We start from the raw sequence: 11304 nt of genomic DNA on the forward strand, positions 1-11304 counted from the left end.
GAAGAAGAGAGAAACCAGACAAAACAGAAGCAGTGCAATCCTTGCAGCAAATCTGTAGCGTTTTAGCTCGTCCAAAACAGTTCTACACAAATGTCCGGCCATGCCCCACTCCAGCACAGAATACCAATACCAGCGCCTGTTCTAACCAAGTAGACAGGCCCTCTGCAACTGGGCATTAATAGGAAGAAGCAGGCAAAAACAGGTTCCATGTTCTTAATCTTAGCATAATGTTCCACTGGCCGTTTAGGAACAATTCCAGGGGGATTCATGTGCTGGCCACCAGGCAGTAATTTCCAGTCTTCTCAGCTCTGCCCCACCTCTAGCCTACCTCCGCTCACTTCCTCAGAAGCTAAATCCACTCGCATCCTAACACTGATCCTCAGTCACTGGCATTAAGTGTCCTGTATTTGGTGATAACAGGAGAGGGAGAGAGAAGGAGCTGAGTGGGCAGCCATTTAAGATGAGCCATCACCACCCTCAGGGCATGGTGTTCCCACTTGAGTAGTTTCCAGCTGCCATCTTTCAAGGCAGATATAAAGGATTACCTTTATGGAGCCCTTGTATTAAATTCTTCCCTGGGGCTAGCTTCAGGCCCATGGATGAGAGATACCCAGGTCAGGTGGATTTGTCTTCAGAAGGCAGGCAGCAGTCTCCACCGTACCCTCCCTGGGCATTCAGCTGGGGTGGGAGGAGGGGTTGGGTGTCAGGGCAGTTCAGTCTCCATGTCAGAGGCTCAACAGGAGTTTAGCAAGGAGACGGTGCCAGCAGGATACACTCCCCCCACCCCCCATCAACTAACTTGTTTCCTTCCTTGCCAAGCTAGCACTAGCCACTTTCTGGCTGCCTGTGAAGCTGTGGGCACCTAGCAGCTACAGTCCACCCTGACCCCCCCTAGCAGGGCTCTTCACTCAGGCTCGGTGATGATTTCTGCACTTAGTGTTAGAATCAGAGTCACTAAATTGAAGGGGACCTCAAGGTCCAGCTAATCCAACACCCTGCATGAATGCAGGATGTGCTGTTCCTAAACTACTCCAGGAAAATGCTTATCCAGCTTTTCCTTGAAAACCTCCAAGACAGGAGGTGTCACAACATCCCTGGGCAGTTGTGCCATTATCCTACTATGCTTCAATAACAGAGTTTTTTTCCTGAGATTCACTCTAAATCTGCTTTGCTGCAGTTTAAACCTGCCCAGGTATTCTCCCTCTTCTTTATGACAGCGTTTCAAGCATTCAGAAACTGCTATCGTACCCCCTTTATCTCCTTTTCTCCAAACAAAGCCTACCTAGTTTTCTCAAGTGTTACTTGCATGGCCTTCTGCTTTTTCTGGGGAGAACTTTGCTCAGTACTCCTTTGCACTCAAGCTCTCAGCCTTTGCCTCTCAATGGTCCCTGTTACTGACCTACTTGCAGCCCATCTGCTTTTCTGAGGAAGACACCCTTGGCAAGCCCTCTCTCCTGAATCCACCTTTCTGAAAAATCATGTTGCAATCTGACCCTGTAAGGCCATACCACATTTTGACTGTGAGCTGCAAAGATGCAGGTAAGCACTTTAGAAGAGCACCTTGGCTTGCTCTACTGTGAGTTTCCAGTTGTGCCCTATTCATGAAGATGCCTCAACCAGCTAATGAAGAAAACAGATTACCTCAATCATTGCATTCAAAGCTCATGAAGACACCGTCCACTGAGGAGAGCCGGGAGAGAGCACCAGACAGAGCATGGATCCTGTCACTGCAGCCCAAGGGACACAGCACGATCACTAGTTGCAATGCAGGCTGAAACTGGATGTTTCATTACAACATCTTGCCTGGCTCTCCAGTTGCTGCCTCGTTCTAGAGGATGGGTGGACTCCTCCCTGGAACTGCTGTTGCCCTCTCTTGTCCTTCCTCAGTTACTCTTTTGGGAACTGGCTGAGCTGGCCAGCTGTGAGTGAAAGAGCTGAGCTGCTGGGACAGCAGAGGAAAGACGTTGTGCCATCAGGCTTGGCAGTTCCCCAGAAGAATCGAAGAGGGAGTTGTCAGTGATGGCTCTGGGCGAGACAGAAGAGTTTACTTCCCTCTGATGCCTGCCACTGCCACCTAACTGTGATGTTCCCAGGGGCTGACTCACAGAGATGCCGGCTGATCCTCCAGCTCTCTGATCTGGGCAGTGCTCAGTGACCATGATCAGACATAAGGGAACAACTGACTTTGCTTGTCCTCATGACTGGATGGTGCATGCTCCAGGACTTCTGACTCAGCTGACTGGATTCTCCTCTCATTTACACCAGTTTGACTACCCAGATTTCAGAGTTACTCTTGCTTTACACCAGCATAACCAACAAGCAGATCAGGCCCACAGCAACCATGCACATTACACCAAGGCAACAGGGCAAAGCTCTGAAGCTTGTTCAAAGCCAAGAATAGGAGGACAAATGCCCCAAGGAAAGAGGGACCTTGATTCCCAGGGCCCTGCACCAATGGCACTTGTCCAAAGTGGGTTTAAAATGCTACCATCCCAGTTATTTATTTATTCATATAGAATACAGCAACTAAATGACAGAACAAGCTATAAACAACCTATAAACAATGGCATTGAGGGATAAGACTAAAATGACAGTTTAAAATGTGATATCCATTGCAAAGACACCAAGGTAAATGATGAGGGACAGGGCACTATGGGAATGGGTTAGCTCTGAGGCTCCTGTGCCTGAATGTAGTTCTCATCAGCACTTTATAGTTGCCACCATTGGTCAGAGGAGTTTTTGGCCTAAGATATCCCCTCACCTGGAGTAAACCAGCACAGCTTCATTGAAGTCAGTGCCCACCAGCTGAGCACCAGGCCCCCTATTCGTGAGGTCATCTTCTTGGCTCATTGCTTGGGGTTCCAGCTTTGCTCTGATGTCTACGGAGTTAGTGCTGATTGACACCAGGAGATAAAGAAAGCAGGACAGGAATGTGGGGTCTTCATTTCTGTAGGTGTTAGCAATCACTGCTTGATGTGAATGCACAGCTAGCAGAAAGATGGTAAAATCTACTCTGCCCACATACAGATACAGTACAAGGAGCTTCCATATCACTGCACTATCTCAGTGCACCTCAGCTCTGACATGGAGGGGCTGCCTCAAGGCAGAAGGTATCTAAACAGCCTTCCTCCTCACCCTGAGTCCACTGCTGATGTGTGTAGCCCAGAGTTATGGTTATGCTCTTTTCTCTGCAGAGTCTGACAGTGGCACAAGGGAAGCAGGGGGAAGGAAGCTCAGGTCTGCCTAGGGCCACTGACAAGCTGTCTGCGCTGCCTTATTCTGTCAGGTTTGGGATTAGGGGGAAACCAGACAGACCAACATGGCCAGTATCTCTGTCCTGTTCCTGGGGCTCAAAGCTAATTTTAGTCCATGTTTCCCAGATCACCCACATATCTTACTGTGACCTCAAAACTATCAACATTTTTCTCCCATGAAACTATATCCCAGGATACTTTTAGTTCCCCAAGTACCCCCGAGCCCAGTGCACCAGATCCCATTTCACTGTGTTATTTCAATCTAATGGATATTAATGCGTTCTTTCTTTTGATATTCTTTCTGCTAGGGGTGGCCAAACCTAGCCTGGACATTAATAGATTGATCCTCAAAAGTACTGAGCCATGGCAAGACCAAGCTCCACAGTGCCCTGTGGTCTAGGAGAAGGCTCAGTCCTGAGTTAAGTGCACAAGCATCCTACATGGTGCATAGGAAGAGTTAGATATCCAAGGATGAGATCCTGAGGATGCACCTAAACGAGCCAGGAGCACAACAGAAATACCTTAGTCACTACCCTTGCTCTGTATATGTTGTGTGCTCACTTCATTTTTACTACATGGCAGTATCTATTGATGGGTGTCTGCACACTGGATAATTGGCAGCAGTTAAATCAACAATCTCAGCAACTAGTCATGTCTTCCCCTACAGTAGCTGATTCTTACCTTTGCCTTGGATCATTGATCATTATGGAAATGTCAACCCCAAGAACCCATCATAGTCATTATGTGTCCCGCTGAGAAGTAGTTGATCTTGCACCCCAAAATATTTCTGTTTCTTCAGGAGGATTTTGGCCCTGGCTGTGGAGAATGTAGGAGTGAAAAACGTCAGTGGGAGGAAGGGTATCCAGAGTCTAATAGTGAAAATAAGACTAGAGAAGAAGCTAATTAGTAATAACTTGAAACTGGACAACGGTGAAACATCTCACGAGGGCTTTGCTAAGGGAAGAAAGTCTGTTCTAAACATGACAGAGCCCGGCAATTGCCTTCAGCAGAAACTGTAGTAAACTCCATTAAGTTGAGTAAATTAAGTCTAATAAGTTAATGACTGCTATTACAGAAACAAATCTGTAGGTACATACAGTACTCAAGGAATTGGCTAAGGTACTTGCAGAAGTCATTAGCTGTTTTCTTCAAGAACACATGGCGGTAAGGTGAGGTTCCAGGAGACTGGAGAACAACAAATATAGCAAAAACAGCAAATATTTATAAAATATTTAAAATATAATAAAAGCAAATATTTATAAAAATAAATCTTAAAAAAACCCAAAATGTAATGAGGAGGATAGAGGAAATAGAGACTGCTCAGTCCAACTACTGTACACCTAAAAGTACTGAAGCATATCAGGCGGTGCTATCACCTAGCTTGGAGGTCTTCAAGAGGAGGCTAGATAGTCACCTGGCTGGGGTCATCTGACCTTGGTTCTCTTTCCTGCTGGGGGCAGGGGTTCGGACATGATGATCCATTGTGGTCCCTTCCGACTCTACAATCTATGAATCTATGAATATTGTCAAAGAATCTGTTCCTAAGTATCTATTTCCTATGGAATGCCAACCTGATGAAGAACAACTACCATGAATTTGTCAAGAGTAAGTCATGGTTAACCAGTTTGATCTCTGTCTTCAATAATGTCACCAGCTCTGTGGTTGCAGGGAAAGCAGATACAGCTTGACTTTTGCAGGGTTCTTGGAATTATCCCTCATGACATGCTCATAAATAAGCTAGGAAATAAGGTGAAACCACTTGTGCATAACTGATTTAATAATTATGCTCACAAAGTAATCATCAATGACTCAATGTCTAACCAGAAAAAAGGTATCAAGTTGGGTTCCCAGGGCTGTATCCTGGTTTCAGTACAATTCAGTATCTTCATTAATGACTCAGAGGATGAATTGAAAACTTAGTAAATTCGCAAATGACATAAAGCTGGGTGGGTCAGCAGATATTTTGGACAATAGGATTAGGATTCAAAGTCACCTGGATAAATTAGAAAAATGGTCTGAAATACATCAGTTGAAATTCAATAAACAAATGCATAACTACAAAAAGAGAATAACTGGCCAGGCTGCAGTACTGCAGAAAAGGATGTGGGGTTTTAGTGAATATGGCTAGGGACAGACATTCAAAAAGCCTGAGCTAGAGTTGATTCAGTCTTTGCAGGTTAGTCTAAAAGTGTGATCTCCACCCATTCTCTAGTATACTCTGCTGGGCTTTCTCTTGAGCTAGGCTGGAGAAGTTTCTGGCAAAGCTGTGAGAGGAAGGAAGGTCTTTATGACATCTTTATCTCTTCCTGATCTTAGGATCAGACTCAAGGCTGCTGGGAGCATTCCTGGCTGGTTATGACCCCCAACAGGCCAATTCAATAGCTGGCAATTGCTGGAATACATTGATGCCTTACCCATAACTGTGCCCATGTCTACATGTGCACTTTACTGGGGGTGTCTACACATGCATTTATGCCGTCTTAAATTTACTGCACAGTAAATTACTGCGCAGTAATTGGGAATAGGCTGGCATCTACACATGCAGGCATTCAAGCACATTAATGCTGTGTTTGGACTGACTTGGACTAAAGTTAATCCCAAGTTAGTCCACACACACAGTGTTACTGTGCAGTAAAGCATATACGCATGCATTACTGTGTAGTAACTAATCAGGCATATATTTGATACCCGCATGATGCAAGTATCAAATTTACACTCAAATTAGCATAAGTTGCCATTTACTACAAAGTACAGGTATGTACGTGTAAATACGTGCCTGTACTGTGCAGTAATTTCGGTTACAGTGCAGTAAATGCACACACGTAGATGCGCCCACTGTGGAGTAAATTAATTAGCTGCAGAGTATAGCATCACTGTCTATACATGTGATGGTGTTAGGCTACAGTAAACTAATTAACACCGCTGTAAGACAGTACTATCAGGGACAGTCCTATCTTATGGCAGAGTAATTAACTGTAATTAAACACACATGTAGACACTAACTGGGGGCATAAATTGCACCTGGTCAGCCCAGGCAGCAAGGGGCTAGACTCCTGTCCGCTGCCTAGTTACACAGCTCTACACTTTCAGCACTCTTGTGCCCTAGCCAGCCCCTCCACTGCCCAATGCCACCACCTGGAGCCAGGGGCAGAGCAGGACAGGAGCAGCCTTGGCATAAACTGCTCTGCCCTAGCTCAAATTGCTGTTGTCCTGGCCACATGTGTAGACACTGCACCCAGGAGTAGTTTACTCCAGCTCAAACTGCTCCGGAGTTTATTGTTTTGAATTAATTGCATGTGTAGACACACCGTTCTCTTCAAATTAGGTACTTCCCTGCCTTTTTTGCCAGTTTGGCCTGATTCTGTGGGTGTGCTCAGAGCATGCCTAAACTGGATGGAATAAACACAAAAATCTGGAGAAAAAAAATCAATTTGTGTATCTCACCAGAAAAGTCTAGTGGCTACGGTACTCACCTAGCCTATGGGAGACCTGCCTTAAATTCTGCCCTGCCTGATTTGGAGTAGGACCTTAAACCTGAGCTAGAGTTGATTCAGTCTTTGCAGGTTAGTCTAAAAGTGTGATCTCCACCCATTCTCTAGTATACTCTGCTGGGCTTTCTCTTGAGCTAGGCTGGAGAAGTTTCTGGCAAAGCTGTGAGAGGAAGGAAGGTCTTTATGACATCTTTATCTCTTCCTGATCTTAGGATCAGACTCAAGGCTGCTGGGAGCATTCCTGGCTGGTTATGACCCCCAACAGGCCAATTCAATAGCTGGCAATTGCTGGAATACATTGATGCCTTACCCATAACTGTGCCCATGTCTACATGTGCACTTTACTGGGGGTGTCTACACATGCATTTATGCCGTCTTAAATTTACTGCACAGTAAATTACTGCGCAGTAATTGGGAATAGGCTGGCATCTACACATGCAGGCATTCAAGCACATTAATGCTGTGTTTGGACTGACTTGGACTAAAGTTAATCCCAAGTTAGTCCACACACACAGTGTTACTGTGCAGTAAAGCATATACGCATGCATTACTGTGTAGTAACTAATCAGGCATATATTTGATACCCGCATGATGCAAGTATCAAATTTACACTCAAATTAGCATAAGTTGCCATTTACTACAAAGTACAGGTATGTACGTGTAAATACGTGCCTGTACTGTGCAGTAATTTCGGTTACAGTGCAGTAAATGCACACACGTAGATGCGCCCACTGTGGAGTAAATTAATTAGCTGCAGAGTATAGCATCACTGTCTATACATGTGATGGTGTTAGGCTACAGTAAACTAATTAACACCGCTGTAAGACAGTACTATCAGGGACAGTCCTATCTTATGGCAGAGTAATTAACTGTAATTAAACACACATGTAGACACTAACTGGGGGCATAAATTGCACCTGGTCAGCCCAGGCAGCAAGGGGCTAGACTCCTGTCCGCTGCCTAGTTACACAGCTCTACACTTTCAGCACTCTTGTGCCCTAGCCAGCCCCTCCACTGCCCAATGCCACCACCTGGAGCCAGGGGCAGAGCAGGACAGGAGCAGCCTTGGCATAAACTGCTCTGCCCTAGCTCAAATTGCTGTTGTCCTGGCCACATGTGTAGACACTGCACCCAGGAGTAGTTTACTCCAGCTCAAACTGCTCCGGAGTTTATTGTTTTGAATTAATTGCATGTGTAGACACACCGTTCTCTTCAAATTAGGTACTTCCCTGCCTTTTTTGCCAGTTTGGCCTGATTCTGTGGGTGTGCTCAGAGCATGCCTAAACTGGATGGAATAAACACAAAAATCTGGAGAAAAAAAATCAATTTGTGTATCTCACCAGAAAAGTCTAGTGGCTACGGTACTCACCTAGCCTATGGGAGACCTGCCTTAAATTCTGCCCTGCCTGATTTGGAGTAGGACCTTAAACCCAGGTCTCCCATAGGTCAGGTGGGTGCCCTGAAAACCAACTTTTTGTAGCTCCTCCCTGCCTCCCATTTCTCTCTCTGTTCCAATATATAACTAATTATTTAAATAAAGTAGAACATCTGTAATAGAAGAGGCTGGCAGTAACCTAACCCAGAACACCCTGCAACCTGGATTTAGGGAACCTCCTTGGGCTGTGGGTTCAAGTCCTTACTCCAACTCTCGTGGGCATTGGAACCCAAGCCTCCTTATCCTAGGTGTGTTGTTTGGTACCTTGATCAGCAAGTCAGATAGCCAGAGTCCACAAACTATAATGCAACTTATTGAAAGTAACAGTAAAAGACAAGCTTCTACTAAGAGAGCTATCACCAACTGCCCCAGGTAGCACATGTGGCCTCTTCTCCATTACCTTCTAAAACAGCCAAATGTAACAATTTGCAGAGCTATAACAGCTATCTGCACAATGGGGACTGCTTCAACCCTTAGGTTTTTGGCTACTCTGATCTTATATACTTTTCTTTATCAAGTCTGGGAAAACCAGGATTGGAGCCTCAGGCCATAGGAGGCCTCATAGCTAGGGATGCTGAGCAGGGAGATACATGATTCAGGGAGATGCAAGTACAGAGTAGATCACTTAAATCCAGGGTAAAGTTATTCCTTGAAAAAATGTGCAATAACTTTACCTCATGGGAAGGTGTCTATGTGAGATGTGTTTGTATCTGCTTCTGTAGGCTGGTGTCTGGTTCTCCAGCCTGGACAACACCAATCAGCAAGCCTTTTGCCCTTTCAACGAGGTTCATCACAGGTCTCTTAGGCAGATTCATCTTGTGGGTATTTCTTTGCTCAGTGCAAACTAACTCCCTCCCATCTACTAGCCGGGATCTGTAACATCATTTGCTTCAGGCAGCTAGCTTGAGAGTTGATAATATGTCCACTCCTTATTACAGCAAATTTACTACACAGTAAAATATGGGGTAAAATACTCCATACTAATCATGCCATGTATTTGTACCTTAATTCTCCTCTCTACTAGTAGTAGAGTTGTCTCATTACTACAGGTATGTGAGAATGCCAGTTAGCTGGAAAGATTCTCAGCTTGGTAGAAATATCCGCCAAAGTTGTACTCTTTCAGAAGGAGGTACCAGAGATGCAGGCCAACCCCCCTTATCTAGAGTAACTAACAGCTTTTGCGGCTTACCATATATCTCTAGCTGCCAAAACAAACCAGTGTTCTGATTTAGTTGAGTAAATGCTGTATTTCTGCTATTTTTCCCTCTTCCAGACCAAAGCACTTGGAAACACTTACGTTGCAGAGGATAACCCAGTCTCCAAACACTAGGACTAGGAGGAAGCTTTCCCTTTGAATGTTGTAGGGAATATATGACTTTTTTCTGAAGCATCTACTAATAGCCACTGCCACAGACAGGATGGCTGACTTGTTCAAGCCACTCTGGCAATTCCTACATTCCCAAGTAGCTCCAGCTGTTATCTTCACTATGCTGTATTTCTCAACAATGGCCACTTCCTTCCCTAACAGGTAAGATGAATGATTACACAAGTTGGGAAAACAGGGGAATTAAAAGTGAATTTCTAATTCCCCCAAATGCACTCAGGCCAACCTGAAATCCATGGAACTGTTTTTTTCATTAGGGGATGGCAAACTATGATTATGGGGAACACCTAAGAAGAACAGTTAGCATGGATGGACCATCTGTTCAGGCAAATCTGCCATTGACTTTAACAGGAGACTACTCTAGCAGGAAAGAAATAAGTTCTTCATGACAGCCAGATTTTGTAGTGCTCCATTGTTCAGGGGTTGGTTGGATATAGAACAGGTTGTCCAGAGATAGGCTTGAAGGTGTGTACCTCAGAAACTGGAAGTATTGATCTACTCTGAAAAATATGTATGTAAAAAAATCCCCCTGGTCACTCAAGAGATCTGCCTGGTGCACATTAAATTGTGTCTGCTGACTTAAGTGACTAAGGGAAGGTTTTATCTAGGTTTCCTCCACTGCAGAAGAAAAGGAACTGGGTTCTCTTCCTGCTCATGCATTACCAACAAAACTGCTTGCTAATTTCCCATTGCTTACTGGTTGGCAAGAAACCCGTTAACGGTGTGGGCAGAAATGGTCCTGTGAAACTATTATGGCATGACAATGTTACACTAGAAGGAAGACACCCAGCTTGACTTTCAGAGATTAGGTGCTTTTACAAGTCTCTTTCTGGCAAAATGCATTGCTTTGGGCAAACTGCCTGTTTTCTGCTTCTCCTGGCTCCTAGCAGGCTGGAGGAGCCTGGGTGGTCCTAAAGGAGGGGAGATGGTCTGGCCACCATACAGAGCATCTGCCTGGAGGATCCAGCTTCCAGTTGCTCCTGGACCATGTGTCATGATGCTTTTTCTTGCTACTTTTTTTTTAATACCAGGAGTTCCTGGTATCAAATCTGCAGTGCAGCACACAGTTACACCGCGACACACAGTGCGGCGCCACACGTGGCTTGCAGCACCTCAAACAGGTTTGAGGTATTGCAACGCACATGTGTGTGTCCATCTGGATGTGTCCAGTCTTTCCAGGTGAATCATTGCTAGCCAAAAGGCAGAAGTGAATTAGATGGGGTGCTTACCCTTCCCATATTTTTAGCTACTTCTTCACCAACTAAGCTGAGCAGACAACTATTTGGGACAGCCATTACTTTACTTAATCAAAAATCTTGTTATACAAAAATAAATTGGTATGATTTACACCTCCTGGAAATGAATGCATAGTAGGTCTTGCCCACAATATAAAAATATTTCAATCCATAAATAAAATATGCTTACACACATTTTAACATATTAAAAACATAGACAAATATACATATATATTAAAATATCAGTTTTAAATAGATATTCCAGTGCAGAGATATTTTAAATTAAATCACTCCATCTAATAAATACAGAAACTGTACAAATATTGCTCTATAAATTAGTTTAAACCATGGTGTGATGGTTGTCACAGGTCAGAGATCATTAAGTTGGAGTCAGTGTCATCCTACCCTGTGCGGGTATAATGTGATAATACCATAAGACAACAACACAGCACCACCAGCAGATACCACTCCCAGATACTAGTGATGAGTTTAAACTCTGCTCGAG

At 44.5% G+C, this 11304-nt stretch overlaps 1 protein-coding gene across 3 annotated transcripts in view; it reads right to left on the bottom strand.

Annotated features, from left to right (window-relative positions):
• LIF (LIF, interleukin 6 family cytokine) overlaps positions 1-11304 on the bottom strand; it is a 43105-nt gene that overhangs the window by 29669 nt on the left and 2132 nt on the right. For all 3 annotated transcript variants that reach the window (XM_025193442.1, XM_025193431.1, XM_025193435.1), the window contains exon 2: positions 3936-4070. The gene's annotated coding sequence lies outside the window, so the exon portion shown is untranslated. The remainder of the gene's footprint in view (positions 1-3935; positions 4071-11304) is intronic.

The sequence above is a fragment of the Alligator sinensis genome, unplaced genomic scaffold (assembly GCF_000455745.1).
Source record: "Alligator sinensis unplaced genomic scaffold, ASM45574v1 scaffold216_1, whole genome shotgun sequence".
In the NCBI taxonomy this organism is placed as follows: domain Eukaryota; kingdom Metazoa; phylum Chordata; order Crocodylia; family Alligatoridae; genus Alligator; species Alligator sinensis.